The sequence below is a fragment of the Balaenoptera acutorostrata genome, chromosome 3 (genome assembly GCF_949987535.1).
Source record: "Balaenoptera acutorostrata chromosome 3, mBalAcu1.1, whole genome shotgun sequence".
Classification (NCBI taxonomy): domain Eukaryota; kingdom Metazoa; phylum Chordata; class Mammalia; order Artiodactyla; family Balaenopteridae; genus Balaenoptera; species Balaenoptera acutorostrata.
Genome location: NC_080066.1, coordinates 140,190,416 through 140,209,515, shown reverse-complemented (window position 1 = coordinate 140,209,515; position 19,100 = coordinate 140,190,416). Strand labels below are relative to the sequence as shown.

The window sequence follows — 19,100 nt, the reverse complement described above, 5'->3', positions numbered from 1 at the left end:
AAATACTTTTAAAATATGTTTTGCTGGACTTCCTGGTGGTCCAGTGGTTAAGACTCTGCGCTCCCAAGGCAGGGGACATGGGTTCGATCCCTGGTCGGGGAAGATCCCCAATGCCGTGTGGTTCGGCCAAAAAAAATGGTTTTGCTTTAATAATTGATTTTATAAGTTTGCAATATATATTATCATTCATGTGGCACCTAGAGAAAAATTGTTTTTAATGCTTTATTAATAATAACTGATTAAATCTTCAACTAAAAAAACTTCCCACCCACCTGTGATTATAACATATCAACACATTAGAATGATTACCTATTGGCAGAGAGGGGAATGGAAGTAAGGAATGGGAATAAAAGGTCTAAATAAATAAAACTAGAGATGACCTTACACAGACCAATAACAGTGGTGTGTCCTGAACAGAGGATGAGTCCGTTAACCCTCTACAATGGCTTTTAAAAATTATCAGTAATTCTCATTTGGGGTGGAGAGTGGCATATCAAAATCTCTCAGGTATGTTAGAGTGGATCAAAGGCTAAAAAGAAATGAGTTAGATGGTCTTTCCAAGCTTGTTGAAAGTGGTTTGATGTAATGAAAAGAATGCTGGATAAGGAGTCAGAAATGAGTTCTGCTTAGGCTACTTCAATGGCACAGGCAAGAGATGAAAGCCTGGATTACACAAGCAATTATCAGGGGTGGGTCAAAGATGGTTTGGAGGTCAAGCCATTAAAATAGGAGGTATTTTGGGGTGTGAGGATGAAGAAGAGGAAGAAATCAAGGATGACTATATAACTTCTGCTTTGGATGACTAGGACGGTAGGGAACACAGGTGGAAAGGGAGGTTTGGCAGCCGGGTAAGATGAGTTCAGTTTGGATGTATTGAGGTTGAAGTGTGTAGAGGTGAGGAGAATGCACCTTGCAGAAGCGGCTGACTAGGGGTAGCGTGTTTGATTAAGGGCCCCAGGTGCTGCTGTGTACTGACACCAGTTATATCAATCAGGCCAGGCCAAGCCTCCAATGGGCAGCTCCCAGCCAGTGACTGGGTATGGCAGGAATACTGAACAGGTCCTCCAGGTAGATTTAGAATTTCTTTCTTTAATCAGCAATATTGGCTGAGGGCTCTCCATCAGCCTTGCTGAAATTTCTTAGAACTGTTACCGACCAGAGTCCTTGGCCTTTCCCAAGCAATAGAAATTGACTAGAGGCCAGACAAGAAATTCAGGCAAGGCTTTATTGGGGCCCCTGCTGTGGCAGGGGGGACCAAGAACAAACAATGGGTTCCCTTGCTTGCTTGCTCACCCTGTGGGGGGTGGGTGCGAGCTGGTTCCTCATATAGGGTGAGGGTAGGGGTGTGTCCAGGGGTTGGGCCAGAGGGGTGGCTTAGGTGGTTTGCCCATCCCTTAGGTGATGTTGTGTGCAGGGGGCATGCTCAGTACTCTGCTTTTGCTCCTGACACCCCTTTTTTGCTCCAGGCTCTTCAAAAGTGGCAGTTGGGTTTTTTGGTCTCTTTGTATCTTTTGAGTCCAGAATTTGCCCCAACTGCAGCATGCACACAGTTATTTTTAGTCCCATATAGTTTCTTTGTATTTTGTTGCTGGAGGAGAGGTGTGTCCAGGTGCAAGCATTGCAGCAAAGGGTCCCAGGTCCCAGCCTGTCTCAGAACTGCATAGCAGAGTAAGGCTCTTCCACTTAACCCCCCTTCCTTCTTTCCTTCCTTCTCCCCTCACAAAGGGGCAGACTAGTCTGCCAGCTTTCACAGCCTCATGGACATCCTCCCCATTTTTCCCTTGCCAGTATTGCCCCCAATTCATCTCTTCCACGTCTAGTCCCATTTTGACACCTGCTTCTCAGACAACCCATGCTAACACAAGTTGTTATTGGGACATCCATTTAGAGATGCCTAGCTGACAGTAACAAATATAGGTCAAGAGCTTTAGAGGGGTTATATCAATTAGAGTGCAAGTAATAGAAAACCCAGCTCAAACTGGCTTAAATGATAAGAAAATTCATAATCTTGTAATCTCACTCGAAAGGGAGTCCATAGGGAGGGTAATTTCTAGGAACGGTATGGACAGGGTTCTCCATTTCTCCCAGACTCTTTTGGTTCTTCTCAATTTTGCATATGGACTTTGTCCTCAGGTGATGGTATTAATCAAAAGATGGCTCTTCTTCCAGCCTCAGCTCAAATGTCTCATATTCTGTGGAGGCTTACTCAGTCAAGCCGGTTGGACGCCGTTTCTCTTCCTTTCCGACTTCAGTGTCTTGGTTCAGGCTGATATGACAAAAATACTGTAGACTGAGTGGTTTAAGCAACAAACATTTATTTCTCACAATTCTGAAGACTGGGAAGTCCAAGATCAAGGCACTGGAAGATCCACTGTCTGATGAGAGCTTGCTTCCTGGCTTACATACAGCCACCTTCTCACTATAACCTCACTTGGCCTAGAGAGAGATCAACTCTCTCGTGTCCATTCTTATAAGGTCACTAATCCCATTCATGAGGGCTCCACCCTGATGACCTAATTGCCTCCCAAAGACCCCAAATACAATCACATAGGGGTGATTCAACATATGAATTTTGGGAGACACAAATATTCAGTCCAACACTTGAATCTATTTGGTACTATTTCAAGGTTAATTGTTTCCATGGCTGCCTCCTTCTAGACTGGAAGGGAAAGTAGAGATCATATTATATTTAACTTTTATCCCTATTTAATGCTTTGCCCTATAGTTGGTATTCAGCAAATATTTATTCAACTAAATTTACTGTTGTTTCTTTGGATAGAGAAATGGAATTTGTGCTTGAATTCATTTAACATTCAAAATAATCTAGAAAAGGAGGTACATGAGAAAGCTTGACTTTCATTCATCGCATTTACTCTCATTAGATAGTTGAACAATGTTCTGATGTGGATAAACTGCAAGAAGCTCGAATGAGGATGTGGACAGATGGGTGAAATATAAGAGTTGAAATTTGGGAATGATGCATATGACTAATGAGTTCCAAGCTATGATTTCCACCATAGGGAAAGGATTTAGGAGTCCATCTGGATTATTTCTTGAAGGTTTTGACCCAATATGTTGCCTCAGCCAAAAAAACCAAACAAACAAAAGTAGAAAGAAATACAATCATAAATATATAGAGGTGAAAGGTAAGAACAAATCCTCATACTCAAAATCAGAAATAAAATAGAAAACATTATCCTACCAGTGAACAAACTACTGTTTGAATTTTGAATGATGAATCTCAAATAAAGGACTAGAAAAGACTGTAAATGCTGCTGTGAGATAATCAAGAGAATAAAAGAATTGCTTAGTGAAGGTAGATCGACAACCCAGATCTTGGGTGCAGAAAAACAGTCTGAGAGAAAATTTAATCAAACGAGAGGCACAGCTTAAGATAAAAAACAGGGGACTTCCCTGGTGGCGCAGTGGTTAAGACTCTGCCTACCAATGCAGGGGACACAGGTTCGAGCCCCTGGTCCAGGGAGATCCCACATGCTGCGGAGCTACTAAGCCTGTGCGCCTAGAGCCTGTGCTCTGCAACAAGAGAAGCCACCGCAAAGAGAAGCCCGCACACTGCAATGAAGAGTAGCCCCTGCTGTCTGCAACTAGAGAAAGCCCGTGTGCACCAATGAAGACCCAACGCAGCCAAAAATAAATAAATAAAATAAATAACTTTATATATATTTTAAAAAAGGATAAAAACAGAGTCTTTCTATCAAATTCCAAAATTCAAAAATTTGGGGGCACACTTTAGTATTGACAAAGCAATTTTAAAAGAAGAAGAAACAACTTTTTTTAACAGGCAGTTTTTAAATTCAATACTCCAAGAGGTGATATGAATTAAGAGTTGTATTAAATTCAGGGCTATTCAGTTCATACCAAGTTATAAAAATTGGGCTGGTTTAAAAACACGCAGAAGTATTTTGAGGTTGATGTTGGGGGGAATCATCATGCCCTTCTGCTAACCACCTTTAATGCCATGGATGGACCTGTTGCTCAAAATGAGAATTTTTCAGTGATCAGTAGCCACCTGCTCTTCTTGATGGACTGTGAATGGATCCAAAATTATGAGTCCACTGGCTTTCAGTTTTATATGTGTCTAAGAAACTATTTACACATAACCCACTATTATAGACGAATTGTTTCCCCACCCCCAAATTCATATGTTAAAACCCTAACCCCCAATGTGACTGCATTTGAAGATAGGGCCTTTAAGGGGATAATTAAGGTTAAATGAGGTCATAAGGATATGGCCCTAATCGGATAGGACTGGTGTTCTTATAAGAAGAGGGAGAGACACCAGACTACCATGTGAGGACACATCAAGAAAGCACTGTCTGCGAGCTGAGGAGAGAGACCTCACCAGGCACCAACCCTGCTGGAACCTTGATCTTGGACTTCCAGCCTCCAGAACTGTGAGAAAATAAAGTTCTGTTGTTTAAGGCACCCAATCTGTGGTATTTTGTTATGGCAGCCTGAACAGACTGATATACCCACTAAGTGAGACACTAAAATTAAGTGAAATAATAAAATTTGGAGTCCAAAACCAAAAAGTAGTATATTATCCAAGATATATATATGTAGTCTATATATATATATACAGACTTAGTATGTGCTAGGCACTGTTCTATGTACTTACATATAAACACCCTTTTAATTTTTACAATTACATAAGGCTGGTGCTATTATTAACTCTATTTTACAGATGATGAAATTGAGACCCCCCCCCCCCGCAATTAGTAACTTGCCTAATGACACAGACTGGGTTTCAGACTGACTCCAGACTATGCTCCTAATCACTGAATATAGTATAGAACAGTGCTGTTCAATAGAAATATGATGTGAACCATGTATGTAATTAAAATTTTTCTAGGAGCCACATTATAAAAAGTAATGAGAAACAGGTAAAATTAATTTTAATGATATCTTTCATTTAACACAATATATCCAAAATATCATTTCAATGTGTATTTAATATAAATAATTATTAATGATATATTTTAATTCTTTCTTTAGTACTTAAGTCTTCAAAATCCAGTGTGTATTTTAAACTTACAGCACATCTCAAAATTTATATTATATTTTAAGTACTCAATAGCCACTGTATTGGACAGCACATGAAAAAATGTATTATAGCTTAGAAAGAAACCTGAACAAGGTCCTTCAAAGCTCCTACTTTATATATGCACACATATTTGGAATTCTTCCAGTTTTTTGGAAGGAAGTTTTCTTATCAGAGTATACCATTAGTGTTGTCTTGAGTTGGTTGTGGTTTTAAATTGCTCCTATTGGAGTATGAATGAAAATATAGAATTGCTGTTATTTTTTCTTGTAAATTTATGTGTGGTTGAAATTTTGTTATTATCAAGTTCTTTTTTCCCTAGAAAGTGGGAACATGTAGAGTAGGACTTCCTGGCCTTTTCCCCACCTAAATAGGTTATATAGTTAGAAAAAAAGAAAAAGAAAACTACTGAGGTAGATGGATTATTGGCCTGACCTGGACCAGCACTGTTTTATTTTATTTTATTTTATTTTATTTTTTTATAACAAGTAAGACACAATTGTGAGATATGGTTAAAGGAGCTTCTATGACGGTGAAATAGAGTGATGCTAACCAGTTTACAGAAATCCTTTATGTCGAACGCAGTAGAACTGTAGGCCTTCTTGTTACCTTACCATACAGGTATGGTTTAGAAGTGTTTCTGAAGGGGTCTTTTCTCTAACATTAGCCTAACTCCAGTGTTATAGAGAAGTGGTTATTTTTAAACCAAGTAAAAAAAGAGCTTCACCATGTTATAACGGCCACATCCCTTCAAGACTTTTTAAAAAATGATTTTAGATTATCTCCTTCTGTTTCCCTATATACACATTTATTGTCTCTAGATTCCAAGGATAAGTGGATAAATGTGATGGTTCACATTTGCCCTGTAACTAGTTAGAATTGGTTCTCTAAGGCAAATATTTCTCCTCCTTTGCTTTAGCTTTACCAAATGATCTGAGCTGAAGCAATCTTTTAAAATGGCCACGATGCACTCAGTGTTTTCAAAAGCAAAGCACTGTAACCATTTAGATCTATCATCATTATTACAATGCATCCAGTGGCTCTTCTTGTAGAATTAATGCGTGGAGCTTCCATTAAGTGTTCTCAGAATCTGCTTGTAAATAGGCCAATCTATTGTCTTCTTGACTAAGTATTCATATATGAGTTAAAAAATATTCAGAGACATCACCAAGCAGGGAGGAAAAAAACCACAAATGTCAGTTTTGATAAGAAAGAGTTTCTCTCTAAAGGGTTCTTAGGAGGTTCAGGGGGGTTCCCAAGGGACGGTAGAATAAATAAGCTATCAGGAAAACAGCTAGGATTCTGGAGATCTGATAGTAGCCCTCAAAAACCTCCAAATGGTTGTCAACTTAGAAAATCCATGGAGAAAAAAAGATTAAGGAAAATAAGCTGATTAGACTAATAAAAAATAACAGAAAATATTATAGCAATCTTCAAATATATGAGCTGTGCCTTAGTCAAGAAGCCTCAGTGCAAGTGAAAGAAGCCTAATTCAAACTAGTTTAAGTGAAAAAGAGATTTTTAACCTGTTTACATAACTGAGGAATATCTGAGGAACATCTGCCTGTGGGTATACCTGGATCTGGGGTCTCAAACAATGCTTTCTTGATTCTGTTTCCTTATCTGTCTCTCCTTTCTGCTCCTTTCTGCTTAGTTTCTTGCTTTTCCATTGTATGTGGCATTCCCCCCAAGGCAGAAAGATGGCCCCTGACAATGCAGGTGTCATTGCTCTACAGCTTGGGCTCCAAAGGGAGAGAGAAAACTGTCCCTTGGCCTCCAATTTGGAAAATTTCATGAATATTGATTGCTCTGGGTTGATTACTTGCCAGACTGGCCGCCTGGACAAATCACTGTTTCCAGGGGGCTGTAGTCCTGCGATCAGCTCAGCCTGGCTTATAGGCCTGCACCTCCGTGGTGTGATGGGGAGGAAGGACACTGTGATTAGCAGCTCCACCAAATCCACGTGGAGATTTTATTAAAGTAGCTTCCAATTCAGTAGCTTTGAGTTGGGGGACTGAGATTCCGTACTTCTAGCAAGCTTCAGGGGCCACCCTTGAGTAGTACTATTCTAGAAGACATTTGTCAACTGGGTATAATTCTATAGCATCTGGTCAGAAGAAAACTGGAGAAGGCTATGTGTGTGAGATTGAGTTTTGAACGTTTTAGATTTAATTATTTGAATTATTCCTTAATGGGAGCACTATTATCCAAATTTTGATGTCATAGAGTTTTGTTATTTGCTAAATGCTCTTGACTCGTAGGAGAGCAATGACTAAAGCACTTACTTTGAACATAGTTTTGAGAAATACAAAAGTAAGATACATATGGAATATGTTTTCTCCTTAAGACATGAAATAATTGGAGAAAGAGAAGGCTATGGGGCTAGGGCTGAGACTGTGGTGTACAGTTGGGATGACACACTCACAGGGCAAGGCTGGAGCTAAGAGGATACTTTGCTGTGGGCAGTGCGAAGAAGTCCAGGTAGGCAGAGAATGGCTTATAGGTACTCAGCATCAGAGAGAATTGGTGACCAGTAACAGGGCTCCATCTCCAGGACTGGGGTTCAAGGGACAGTATTCAAATAATGTGGGTGGGGATGAGGAATGAGAATAAAGGCTGCCATGGGGAGGTAAAGATCAAGGTAAAGTATAGAAACTGGGAGATTGGGCAAATTATCGAGATAAGCATTTAAGATACTAGAAAGGGAAAGGCAAGGGCTTAATTTTAGAAGCACAATCAAACTCCAGGTACCAAATCTGAGGTATGAGATGGAAAACAGGCTGGCTTGATGTCTATTCCATTAGTGCTGAACTAGAGCTCTTTAGAGCCTATGGTGGAGAGAGTAAAAGTCTTGGAGCTGAAGGGAGTGGAGGCAATAGGGCCATGAGTCCCGATAAAATTTTCAGGTGTGAAGTCCCAGAGGTACCAGGAGTCGCAGGTGTGAAGGAGGGATGTATGGATAGGAAATCACACAAGTTATTACAACTGGAAAGTGTTCTATGGCTTATATGGATAGCTCTTTATCGTGATTTTATAGTTATTTAGTTTAGTCATTGTTGATTACTTCACTAGTTGATAAAGAACTGTGTCTGTTCACTGGAGTGGTAGTGACAGTAGGTAGATAAACAGATTTGTAACCCAAAGCCTGTATAATTGCCCAGAGGTCCTGCAAAGAGGAGGAGTCAGTTCCATCAGACAGTCTTTTGAATCTGAGATACTTTAAAGTGTAATATTTCCTCTTGGCCCTTTGGTTAGCTGCAAAGGAAACTACCTAAGTTACAAATCAAAAGCCTTACTACTTTTTACTTCTTTGGATTTATTTCTTAAAAGAATAAGGTGTTGGATCAAAAGGAGAAATCCGGTTGGTTATCTACCCAAAGTATGATGCACATAACCAGAGATGAAATATATTTGTCTTCAAAATTCAGAAATTTCTATACCAAAAATATACAGAGCAAAGAAATTCTCCAACAATATAAAGGAAAGTGTGAGGAATTTAGACTCCATAGGGATACTTGTTTTCTTCTCTAATTCCACCTTCAAAAGGCCTGCTGTTGCTTTCACTCTGCACATATTCACCCCTTCTCTCTAGTCGAACTATGTGTAGAAGTGAGCTCCCTTGGGAAGCCTTTGGAACTTGCTCGGAGATGGGGAGGGTCCCCAGAACTTCCCTCAAAGTCTGACTCTACATAATGAGGGGAAAAAAGAATCAAGAATAGTCTTTATTGCTCTATTTTACTCTCCATATAAAATAGTCATGGGTCTTTGATTTCCTTAGGATAACTGCTAAACGCCTTTTGTAGAAGGAAGAGAACAAAAGAATCTTTGCAGAAGACAATAGCAGTCATGCAAGTTTTAGAAGTAATTCAGAGATTCAAAGGCAACAATATGTTATGTTTTGTGGCAGAGATTCCAGAGTAAGAAACGGATTTTTTAAAACGTTGATTAGGGAATGCCACGTTAATGAGTAGATGCAAATTAAAAACAGTAAGCCCATGGTGATTCATGGTGAGTCAGCTAAGGTAATTTGGTAATCCTAACACAGGATGTTCTTTGATGTCTCTTTCAGTTTGGGGATTTTCGTTTGTTTGTTTTGACTTCTTTTTTCTTTTTTTTCATCAAGGGAGGAGGAGGGAGAGAGGAAATTCATTTAGGTAAGTTAAAATTATGCAAAATCACTTTTCTTGGCTTTTGCAGTTTGATTTAACAAATAAATAAGCACATGTCTATTTGACACCCTTACCTGGAAACACAAATGTGCTGGAGCCTCTCTATCATGAAGAATGTACTGACTCCAGAAAAGGTGATGACATTTTTTTACTTTTTATTTTGTAATAATTTTAGACATAGAAAATTTGAAAAAATAGTACAAAGACGTAGCATATATGCTTCACTGAGCTTCCCCTAATGTTAATTATTTACATAACTATTAATTAACAGTTAAATATGATGTTAACTATTTCCATCGTATGATGGAAGAACCAGGAAATTACTGTTATCTAACTTATGGACCTTATTGAAAGTTTACCAGTTTTCCCCCAATGCCCTAATTATCTGTTTCAGTATCCAGTCTAGGATCCCACATTGCATTTGGTCTCTGACAATCTGTGGCATTCTTTAGTCTTTCATAACCTTGGCACTTTTTTTTTTTTTTAATTTGTTTTTGGCTGTGTTGGGTCTTCGTTGCTGCGCAAGGGCTTTCTCTAGCTGTGGCGCATGGGCTTCTCATTGTGGTGGTTTCTCTTGTTGTGGAGCATGGGCTCTAGGTGCACAGGTTTCAGTAGTTGTGGCACGTGGGCTCAGTAGTTGTGGCTCACGGGCCCTAGAGCGCAGGTTCAGTGGTTTTGGTGCACGGGCTTAGTTGCTCCGTGACATGTGGGATCCTCCCGGACCAGGGCTCGAACCTGTGTCCCCTGCAATGGCAGGCAGATTCTTAACCACTCCGTCACCAGGGAAGCCCAACCTTCGCACTTTTGAAGAATACTGTTTAGTTTGTAGAGTATCTCTCAATTCGGGTTTGTCTAGTGTTTTCTCATGATGGGGTTATGCATTTTTGGCAAGGTTAATATAAAAGTCATCTTATGTCCTTCTCAGGGCATCATGACAGAGGTACATGATGTTGATTTGTCTCATTATTGGTGACGTTAACTTTGATCACTTGGTTAAGTTGGTCATGTTGGGTTTCTTCACTGAAAAGTTCCCATTTTCCCTTTTGTAACTGATAACTATCTTGGTTATTTTGAGAGTAGGCTAATACCCTGTTTCTCCTCAAAGTTTTGCCCACTGATTTTTGCCTCCATAGGTGGATCTTGTCTGCAATAAATATGCAGTATAAATAATAAACACTGGGGACTTCCCTGGTGGCGCAGTGGTTAAGAATCCACCTGCCAATGCAGGGGACACGGTTCGATCCCTGGTCCAGGAGGATCCCACATGCCACGGAGCAACTAAGCCCATGTGCCACAACTACTGAGCCTGCGCACTAGAGCCCGCGAGCCACAACTACTGAAGCCCGCGTGCTGCAACTACTGAAGCTCGCGCACCTAGACCCCATGCTCCACAACAAGAGAAGCCACCGCAATGAGAAGCCCGCGCACCACAACGAAGAGTAGCCCCCCTCACCGCAACTAGAGAAAGCCCGCGCGCAGCAACGAAGACCCAATGCAGCCAAAAATAATAATAATAATAATAAATACTGCAGTATTTGCCTAATAAGGACTTTGTATTTCTTATTATCTCTACATTTGTTAATTAGAATTCTTCTATAAGGAAGAGCTGCCCTCTCTTTTTCATTTATTTATTTACTCAGTTATTTATATTGGTATGGACTCATGGATATTTATTTTATGGTTTATAATCTAATACTATCATTATTTTATTTAGTTGCTCAAATTGTTCCACATTTGGCCATTGTAGGGTGCTTTTGGGTTGGCTCCTGCATCCTTTGACTTGCCCCATCCTTTTTTGAAAACTTCCTTGTTTTCTGGTACCACAAGATTACCCAGGTTCATCCTGCCCCAGCCCTGGAATCAACCACTTCGCTAGGGAGTCCTGATTCCTTCTATTGGCTTTGTCCTGAGGTCTTGCACTGCTCTGCCTGGGTAGGTAGCCTTTTGGATATGATGTTCTCCTATACTCAGTTTCTTTCTCTGACTTTGGACTTGGAAGGCCAATCCGTAGACATAAACTGTCCTGAGAAATAGCTAATGAACCTCTTCTGGTGCTTTCATTGTGCCTCTATGTTCCCCTCTGAACTATGGATTTTTTTTCTCCTTTGGCTCTCGGTGTCTCCTAGAGACCTTTTGCTACTGTTTTATCTAGCCTGGGACCCATGGATCCCAATATTGGAGGTTACTCTTTTATTTACTGTACTGACTGACCCTGACACCTCCCAAACCACATCTCACTAGGTGGCATAGTTGAATGCTATGGAGGACTAAACTCATCAGCTACCTTTAACTGTGCTGATTAGACTGAGAGGTGGGGTAGGGTAAACTTGTTCCTCTCTCTGGGCTTTTTGGGGAGAGTGTAGCTTGAATTCTTAGGGGTAGAGATGTCAACGAACTCCCAGTGAATGGATGGTCCCAGCAGGTAGAGCCAGGCCAGGAGCCCTACAAAAACCCTAAGCAACGGCCCAGTCTATGGGCTCTGATAATAGTCACTTCTAGTAGCAACTGTAATTCCTTCTTCATACTTCCTTTCTGTTATTCTCTAGCCCTTAAGTACAATTTTATTCAGAAGTTGTGGCTTCACATTAGCTGAGCTTCAGGGATTTTAGTGGTGTGTCTATCCTACATAGATGGAGATGCAAAAGGGAGAACAATACCCTCTTCCTTGAATCCAGAGAGGAAGTTACAGTGGGGGGATCATAACTGGGAACAGCTGTGCCGGTGGAGCGGCAGTTTCACGTGGTAGTAGGAGGTGGTCATAGCAGAAAAACAACAGCACACCTGTAACACAATCTGGAGAACTTTCCAGTAGTTTCCTTCAATTGAGTCAGCAGGGTCCATTATAACTTCCAGATTTAGTGGGAGTATGAGCTGTGACCTTATTTTGTAGTTATAGGTTGTTAAAGCCTGGAAATTTGGGATAGACCTGTTAAAGTTTATCTTGATAGCTTTCCCCCCAATGATCCAGTAAGATCATCTTGAATTTTGTTTTTATCATCCATCATATTAATTATTGTTTTTGGTTATAATTCTGTTCATTTCAAAAACATGACTTTTTGTTTTTAACCTTCATTCAAGTGCAGAATAAAAATGTTGACTTAGGATGGTGACTTGTGGCAGGCACTATGATCCTCCCTGCAGTTAGAGAACTACGGCTCAATCTATGGTTTCTAAAATCTACCCTTTTTCCTCTTTCTGAGATAAGGAGATTATCTTCCCATTCTAGGATTCTGGCATCTCTCCCATTGTCCACTGATGCTCTAAGATTTCTTGATTCAGAGACCACCTCAGCAAGTTCCTTTTGGGTCCATGAATGTAATTCATTAAGATGTAGAAATTTGAAGTCATTTAATGTGGCTAAGTGCTCCTTTCTGATCTCTACCTATTGGTCATTTACTGATAATTAGTTAAACTGTTAAAAGATGGAGAGATTTTTAGTGTGGGTAGAAACCTTAAAGTGCCTTGCACCACACTATATGCCCAATCCATGTTGAATGATTGGATGGATGATTATAGGATGACTGAATGAGTGAATGAATTTCTGACCAGTTTGCATATCTATAATAGTGTTAGTGATACCACTGGGTGTTAACAGGGAAAGTACTTCCTCACTAGAGGAATGGGATTTCTGATTTATACAAGTTAAGATATTATAAGTTTAGTAGTTAAGATATGATAAATCAAATACCACACCGCTTCCTTTAGCTAATAGGAATGTTATTCAGCTAATTTTAAATTAGTATCTAGGTATATTGTGTGTCAAAAGATCTGACTTTTAAACTAGCAGAATATGATTAAGACCTTTTTTTTGTCCATAAACCTACTTAACTTTATTGCTTATCAGCATTATCCATCACAGTGGTTTATACGATTTCATTTAGGTCACAGAATCTTTCAAGATATGGGGATCCATGATTAAAAGTAAAATAGAAGGAGTCCTTGGATAAAGATTGGGGATGACTAGACAAAACCTCTAAGGTCCCTTTCAGTCTAACATTTTATGTTTTACATTTTTAAAATCAGCTTTATTGATGTATAATTTACATACAACCAAATTTACCTATCTGAAAGTGTAAATTTTAATAGATTTTTAAGAACTTTTTTTTACTGGGAAGAAAAACACTAATTGGTAGATGGAGAATTTTGTGTTCTCCGTTATCTTTTATTTTTTGTGTGAAACAATTTTATGTGAACATTTTGTGTTTAGCTTCAACATTGGTGTCATTATCATCACCAGGGCTGTTTACTCCATTTATTGAGTCCTCTAACAGAATTGTCCAGAGCACATCATCTTCATTTCTATATAAATTATTTGCTCTGTTGCACTTTTTAAACCAGAACATGGTGCTAGCACTTCATGCATATTACATTAGGAAAGAAGGTTCTTCCTTTCATGTTGTAGGTGAATGATCGCTATAACAAAACCACTTTATTTAGAGTTTATTTTATTCATTTAGTTTGAATTATCCTTGAATAAACAATGAATCACCTGGTTGAAAAATTAAAGTATACAGTGAAAAGTCTCCCTCTTATCTGTGAGCCCCATCTGCTCAGTTGCTCCCCCAAATTTGAAATCACTTTACAGTTTCTTGTGTATCATCCAAGAGTTTATTTATTCATATATGAATAAATATAAATTTAAGTCTCACCCATCTTTTAAAAAACACTGGCACCCTTTAACATTCACCATTTTTCCCTAGAAATCAGTGAGCCATTTTTTCTTTTATTTTTCTTTTGGAAAATACTTTTTATTATTTTTAGAACTTATTATTCAGACTGAAATTTCCTGAAGTGAAACATAGAGATTCAATATATCCCTTAGTTATGTTCATTCATCTGTTTAATTCATCCCTTCAACAAAAATCTACTGATTTTCTGCTGTGTCAAAAGATCCTGTACTCAGTTCTCAGGATTCAAAGATTATGGATCTTGCCTTTGAAGAACATATAGTATAGTAGGAGATATAAGACATAAAGCTAAATAACCATGAGAGACATATGAAATGCCACAGCAGTTCAGAAAAGGAAGAGATTAGTCAAATCCTATGGATCAAGGAAGGCTCTGGGAAGAAAATGGCCTTTGAGCTGAGTCTTTTGAGTCTATGTACCTGTGGAGATGGGGTGAGAGAAAAGGAAGAACAAAAAGAACGAAATTGCGTCATTTGTAGAGATGTGGATGGATCTAGAGTCTCTCATACAGAGTGAAGTTAGTCAGAAAGAGAAAAACAAATATCATATATTAATGCATATATGTGGAATCTAGAAAAATGGTACGGATGAACCTATTTGCAAGGCAGGAATAAAGACACAGGTGTAGAGAACGGACGTGTGGAAACAGGGTGGGGGGAAGGGGGAATGAATTGGGAGATTGTGATTGACATATATACACCACCATGTGTAAAACAGATAGCTAGTGGGAACCTGCTGTATAGTGCAGGGAGCTCAGCTCAGTGCTCTGTGATGACCTAGATGGGTGGGATGGAGGGGGTTGGGAGGGAGGTCCAAGAGGGAGGGGATATATGTATACATATAGCTGATTCACTTTGTTGTACAGCAGAAACTAACACACCATTGTAAAGCAACTATACCCCAATAAAAAAAAAAAAAAGAAAGTGACAGGAACTTAAAGAAAGAAAAAGTAGGAAGGTAACATATTAGCTTCTGTAAACAAAACTAGAAAAGACAAGGCTGGAGCTAGCATCAGTGTCAACAGCATACAAAGACTTTATTAAGTTAGCCTTTTCTGTCTCTCCTCCCTCCATAGTGCGTCTTCTCCTCGAGGCTCCTTCTTGTAACAGGAGGTATGGTTGCCAATAACTTTGGCACCATATCCTTACTGCTCTCAATCCAAGAGTAAAGAGACAGTTGCCCTTTGCTTCCAATTCAGAAAATTTGGGGAAGAACTGGTCCAACTTGATGATTATACCCCACTGTGAGTTGGGGAGGGAGGTCTTGTGTTTGGCAGCCCCACTAGAAACACATTGAATTGGGGAGCAGTGCTCTAAGAGTGCTGCTACCAGAGGGAGGTAGGAAGGGTGCAGGGCAGGTACAAAGCATGGAGGTTCATTTACCTCTCTAGCATGAGCAAAGGCATGAAGGCAGAAAAATTACAGGCTGTGCTTTGAGTATGGTGAGAAGCTCAGTTAATGTTTCAGAAGCAGGACTGAGACTAGTATGAGGGAAGTGAGGCATCTCTGGTGCAAAATTTAAGGAGGTACTAGCTCTCAGATGCCAATCCCGAACTTGTAAAACTCTGAGAGAGTGCCTTCTTAAATTTTGTACTTTAGGCAGGTTGCTTTCCTCAACCTAATCCTGGCCCTGTTTAGAAGGCAGGGATGCTCAACAGTGTTGAAAATCAACAGGCTGAGTTGTTTGAGGACCAAGTAGAGTGACCTCTGAGGGAACAGTTTTGATGGAATGGTACAAGTAAAAGCCAGACTGCAGGAGATTGAGTTATAATTTTTAAAATGGAGGCAAAGAATGTAGGCTACTCTCTCATGAAGTTTGGTGGTGAAGGGAATGATAAGGAAGGAAGTGCAACTTGAGGGGAAAGCTGGGGAACCAACAAGTTTATTTTCATTTTATTTTTGATAATTGGCAGTATCTGACCCCAAAATCAGTCATCTGCTTCCATGGAATGACTTGAAGGGTTCCTGGCTCTCTTCCAACCAAAACTAATTTTCTACTGGCCTATGAGTGATGTCTGAATTGCTACCATTCGTGATTTGGGGTTATTAAATTAAAGGATTATCTCCTAGCAGTTAGTAAGTACCCTCCCAGGCCCCCATCTGTAAGTAATTCATTAAGCTTTTAGCAGCTATTTGTGTGTTGATGTGAATTGGTTTACCTGATTTTTTGGTGACAACTAAAAATAGATTTTGATAAAGGGAGAGTGAAGAACCCTGAAGAGTTTTTGACAGTTTGGGATGTAGCACCTGTAAAAAGGCAAGGTGAAGATGCCCCCAAAAGGAAAGGTAACCAGCTTCTAAGGGGTAACCTGTCTACCTCAATTCTACCCAAGGTCAGCTTTCCATTTGCAATCTTAAGCTCTCCCTTCCTCCATCAATGGATCTTTTTTTTTTTTTAATTTTATTTATTTATTTATTTATGGCTGTGTTGGGTCTTCGTTTCTGTGCGAGGGCTTTCTCTAGTTGCGGCAAGCGGGGGCCACTCTTCATCGCGGTGCGCAGGCCTCTCACTATCGCGGCCTCTCTCGTTGCGGAGCACAGGCTCCAGACGCGCAGGCTCAGCAATTGTGGCTCACGGGCTTAGTCACTCCGCGGCATGTGGGATCTTCCCAGACCAGGGCTCGAACCCGTGTCCCCTGCATTGGCAGGCAGACTCTCAACCACTGCGCCACCAGGGAAGCCCCTGGATCATTTTTAAAGACAGCTTTTGAGTAGAACCTTGTCAAAACTTTCTTGGAAAATACAATATTGTCCCAGATAATAGAAAAGAGTACTGAACTTGGAGTCAGAAAACCTCTTTTTGTCAGACTCTCACTGGGCATGTGCAGAGGCAGAATTACCTTGAAGCAAATGATGTTTGGGTTTCAAGATACCTCACCTGCACATGCCCCTTTCAATACCCTGGGAGGGATTCTAGCAATCTGTTCCCATGATCATGCATTTTTTAAAAATTAGCAAAATAAGATGATGTAACTACAATAGACCACAGTCTCTTTCCACTCTTATTTTCTCTTTGTCACATTTCCCCTAAGTGCTGGGTGGCACCTGAGTAATTACAGTCATCTTTGTGATCCAGTAGCTAAAGGGAAGTTGCATTGGAGATGCGGGTAGTTTGGATTTAGTAGTATAAATTGTTATGGTTTGCTGTCACTTCTGTGTATTGCTAGGTTATTGCTAGCTGCTTCAGTGCAAGGATGTCTTGCAGGAATATTCCTACTGCCCACTGTGCTGCTTTATGTGTCAGAACATGAATGTTTAAGGCCTTTGGTCACAAACTGGTTAATGAGTGTTACCAATGCAAAGATTATTTAAGGTGGGTCACGGTTAAGGAAACTTGAAATATCATGAAACTTTACTGCTCATATATGACAGAAAATTTATAGAGGCCTTCCCAAATTTAATACCAAATTGTATATGGCATTACCAATCATGAGCTATGAAGCTGAAAGAAACCTTTCTAAACCATAAATAATAAAAAAAATTTAAATCAACCCATACTACAGGAAAGACTGAATTATCTTTCTATTTGAGATTGTACTATAAAATTGTTGTCATATAAAGAAGGAAACAGGGACTTCCCTGGTGGTGCAGTGGTTAAGAATCCGCCTGCTAATGCAGGAGACACGGGTTCGAGCTGTGGTCTGGGAAGATCCCACATGCCACGGAGCAACTAAGCCCGTGCACAACTACTGAGCCTGCGCTCTAGAGCCCGCGAGCCACAACTTCTGAGCCTCCGTCCCCCAACTATTGAAGCCTGTGTGCCTAAAGCCCGTGCTCCGCAACAAGAGAACCCACCGCAATGAGAAGGCTGCACACCGCAACAAAGAGTAGCCCCCACTCACTGCAACTAGAGAAAGCCTGCGCACAGCAACAAAGACCCAAAGCAGCCAAAAATAACTAAATAAATAAATAAATTTTTAAAAAATCATTAAAAAAAAAAGAGAAGTAATCAAATAACATAACAGAGGAAAAAAAGTAGGGAAAAACTATTCTAGAGGTTTATACAACTGTTAATTAATAAAATGATTTTGTTAGGGTTTGAATTTTGTGATGTTTGTTGTATCTGCCAGGTTTTAAAATTTTGTAATTGTTGTCACTTGTTTTCTTTTTCTTTTTCTTTTTTAAATTTATTTTATTTATTTATTTATTTTTGGCTGTGTTGGGTCTTCGTTGCTGCGCGCGGACTTTCTCTAGTTGCGGCGAGCGGGGGCTACTCTTCGTTGCGGTGCGCAGGCTTCTCATTGCAGTGGCTTCTCTCATTCTGGAGCACGGGCTCTAGGCGCGTGGCCTTCAGTAGTTGCGGCACATGGGCTCAGTAGTTGTGGCACACGAGCTTAGTTGCTCTGCGGCATGTGGGATCTTCCCGGACCAGGGATTGAACCCGTGTCCCCTGCACTGGCAGGCGGATTCTCAACCACTGCGCCACCGGGGAAGCCCACTTATTTTCTTATATCCATTTTTTTACTCACAATCTGGTATCCTTTATCTTAAAGAGTATCCTCCTCTCCAAACTGTGTTAATTTCAAGCCCTACCAAATCTGGATTCTTCCCCCATCCTGTGACTTTGAGCACGAAATGTGAGCCCCAGTTTTCTTATCTGGAAGGTGGGAATCACCATATCTGCTGACTTACCATACAGGGTTCTTGTGAGGAAGTGAGATGATGCAGGTGAAAGGACTTTATTATTAGCTCTAAGAGCCATACAAATGTAAATAAAGTGGGATCTCTGCTTCCTCCTCAAAGAAATGCACCTTGCCTTTTCTCCAAGAGGTTATGTTATCTTTTCAGGATCAAACGTTACATTTGGGGTTATCCTGATTTGCAGGATGGGGCAGAATCTTTTGGAGAGTTTCACATAGATGACAAGCAGCCCCAAGCAGAGTAAAAAGCCTAGGAAAGAATGATGGTGTGTTAGCCTAAGCCCATTCATTACCACTGTTGGAAAACCAACATGCTAGGTTCTCCCTGCTGAGTGTGGTGAGCAGAGCTGCTTCTGATACTAAGGACAGCATTTAGCATTTAAATTCAACAATATTCCAAATATGTAGATGACATGTATTTAAAAAACAAATTTAAGGGGAGTTGTACAGCCTATTTCTTTGCCCTGGCATTTAACCAGGAAAAATGGGAAAGGGGAAGTTCCATTCACTCAACACCTATTGTATGTGTGGTTCTGTGCTAG

At 40.1% G+C, this 19,100-nt stretch overlaps 1 long non-coding RNA gene across 1 annotated transcript in view; it reads left to right on the top strand.

Moving 5' to 3' along the window:
- The window catches only part of LOC130707464 (uncharacterized), a 139,276-nt gene that overhangs the window by 105,835 nt on the left and 14,341 nt on the right, over positions 1-19,100 (top strand). Inside the window, exon 2 of the long non-coding RNA XR_009007337.1 lies at positions 9,186-9,216. This is a non-coding gene — a long non-coding RNA (uncharacterized LOC130707464). The remainder of the gene's footprint in view (positions 1-9,185; positions 9,217-19,100) is intronic.